This window comes from Fukomys damarensis, unplaced genomic scaffold (assembly GCF_012274545.1).
Source record: "Fukomys damarensis isolate Sample0158 unplaced genomic scaffold, DMR_v1.0_HiC HiC_scaffold_15, whole genome shotgun sequence".
NCBI lineage: Eukaryota > Metazoa > Chordata > Mammalia > Rodentia > Bathyergidae > Fukomys > Fukomys damarensis.
In genome coordinates, this window is record NW_022900927.1 from 39907498 (window position 1) to 39909676 (window position 2179).

General features: G+C 46.0%; 1 protein-coding gene across 5 annotated transcripts in view; it reads right to left on the reverse strand.

Moving 5' to 3' along the window:
• Nap1l1 (nucleosome assembly protein 1 like 1) overlaps window positions 1–280 on the reverse strand; it is a 34388-nt gene extending 34108 nt beyond the window's left edge. For all 5 annotated transcript variants that reach the window (XM_033763785.1, XM_010639553.3, XM_010639556.3 and 2 more), the window contains exon 1: window positions 8–280. The gene's annotated coding sequence lies outside the window, so the exon portion shown is untranslated. The remainder of the gene's footprint in view (window positions 1–7) is intronic.
• Window positions 281–2179: the final 1899 nt, after the last annotated feature.

Below are 2179 nucleotides of genomic sequence, written 5' to 3' on the forward strand. Positions count from 1 at the left end.
CCGTTACCAGCGGCTAGTTCGGGGAGTCAGGCGGACGGAGCTGCGGAGGGAGCGACGAAGGGCGGCCGCGGCGGCAGGAGGAGCAGGAGGCGGCGCCGCGAGCAGATGGCGCTAAAAAAGACCCGAGAGCCCGCCGCTCGCGCTCATATACAATTAGCGTCAGCACGTAGGACCCGCTCCGCGCCCTCCCCCTGGCCTCGAGGTCTCCTAGCAACGCGATCGGGAGGCGGGCCCGAGCTGGGTTGCCTAGTAACAGCACCGTCCTTCTTGCCAGGCGACCTCCATACCCAGGCGACGGGCTCTTCCCCAGCTCAAGGCTTGGACTCTTGGATTCCCGCCATGCTCTATCCTCCTCCTCTATTATGTACCCCACCATCTCTTTTCTCCAGGCTGCATTAAAAAAGAAATCTCAACCCCTTCCGTTATGGGGCAGAAACCTAACCCGCGTACCTCCTCCCTAGCCCACTTCTTTCCAGTTGTCATTGGACCGTGAGGGGTGAAGATGAGGGAATCAGCCTCGTCCCACCCTCGATGTTCCATCCCTAACCTAGCCTAATTGAAGCAATTACCGAGATTCCATAACCATTTTTCCTCCCCACCCAGAAACAATTCTTTCCTCATGACCACCTTGGCAGTATCTTCTGCCTTAGCTTAAATTAGTGGGTCTCTCTGCACCTTCTGTGTGGTGTTCTTAATCCTACTGAAGTAGGACTGAAGAACTAAAAATAAGACAGGAATCAAGGAGAATTGTAATTTTAAAGTTGTAGTTTTAAGGAAACTGCAATTTCAGGACACAATCCAAGTTATCCAAGGTTATCTATATCTGTACTCCCCAGGCTTGTTTATGCACCCTAAGCTTAGGAGCAAGCATTTCAGAAACTCAAGACTCAGTTTATTCCCCACTCTTATGCTAATTTACTATCTTGACAGAAAATTTAGATTGGCCAACACCCTAATTCCCTCAAGATTAAAACATAAAATAAGAGGAGAGGATTTGTAGGAGGAACATAGAGACTGTACCTGCAAATACCAAATGGATACCTTAAAAGCAGGATAAAGCTTGATATCTCTGCCTTTCAAATCTCCTTACTACCTTAAAACTCTGAGATCAAATCCCTGCTCAGTTCTGTAGGTAGACATAATAATCACTGTCGTGGTTTAGATCCAAAATGGTCCCCAAATCCCCATGTATCTGGAAGGTGATTGGATAACAGGGATGTGTAATTGACTTGTTTTTAGGTAGGAGCAGGCCAAAAGAGGTGGGTCACTGTGAGTGTGGACTGGAAGGGTGTATCTCCCTTCCTGGCTCCTCTTTTGACTCTTTCAACTTTCTGGATGCCATGAGTTGAGTAGTTTTCCTCTGCCCACAGCCTTCTTCCATACCATTCTGCCTTGAAGCTGGCTGACTGTGGACTGAAATCTCTACAAACTGTAAACCAAAACAAATCCCTCCTCCTTTAAATTGTGGGAATCAGTATTTTGTCACAACAACAAGGAAAACAAGACTGATTTTGGTCTGGAGTGGGATCTCTGCTGTGACTGTACCTAACTATGTGGTTCTGCAGTCTTTGGAACTAATTAATGGGAGGAATTTGGAAAGGTTTGGAGATGTGACTGAAGAAGCAGCCCTATAATGTTGTAAGCCCAGTTTGCTGGGAGATTCTGGTCGGAGCTCAGAAGACCAAAATGTTGATAGAAATCCAGATAGTAAAGACTAGGATCCGGACGTTTCAGTTGGGAACAAGGCCTCCATTGGCAGTTGGACTGCAGACCATGTGTGCTATACTCTGTCAGAAAATGTGTCTACATTTTGCTTATGTCTTGAGACTTTGTAGGAGACAGATTTGTGAAAGGCAGCAAACTAATCTGGTGGAGGAAATTTCAAGGCACCCTAACACTGGGGTTGTGGCATGGATACTTTTGAGGGCTTTTATCAAAGTTTATACTGAAAATCAAGAGAAAAGCCTCATTTTGAAGATTTTTGGTTTTGCCAGAAAGAAAACACTGGCAAAGAGGGGCAAAGGAAAGCTCAGTTGCTAAAAGGACTGGCATTAAAAAGAAGACAAGTATTTTTGATCTGGACACTATGAAAAATGCTTTGAGGGCATGTGAGGAACCAACAAGGCCCACAACCTTGTAGGAACAAGACTGTAAAAGGGACTTTACTTTCTTTTTTTTT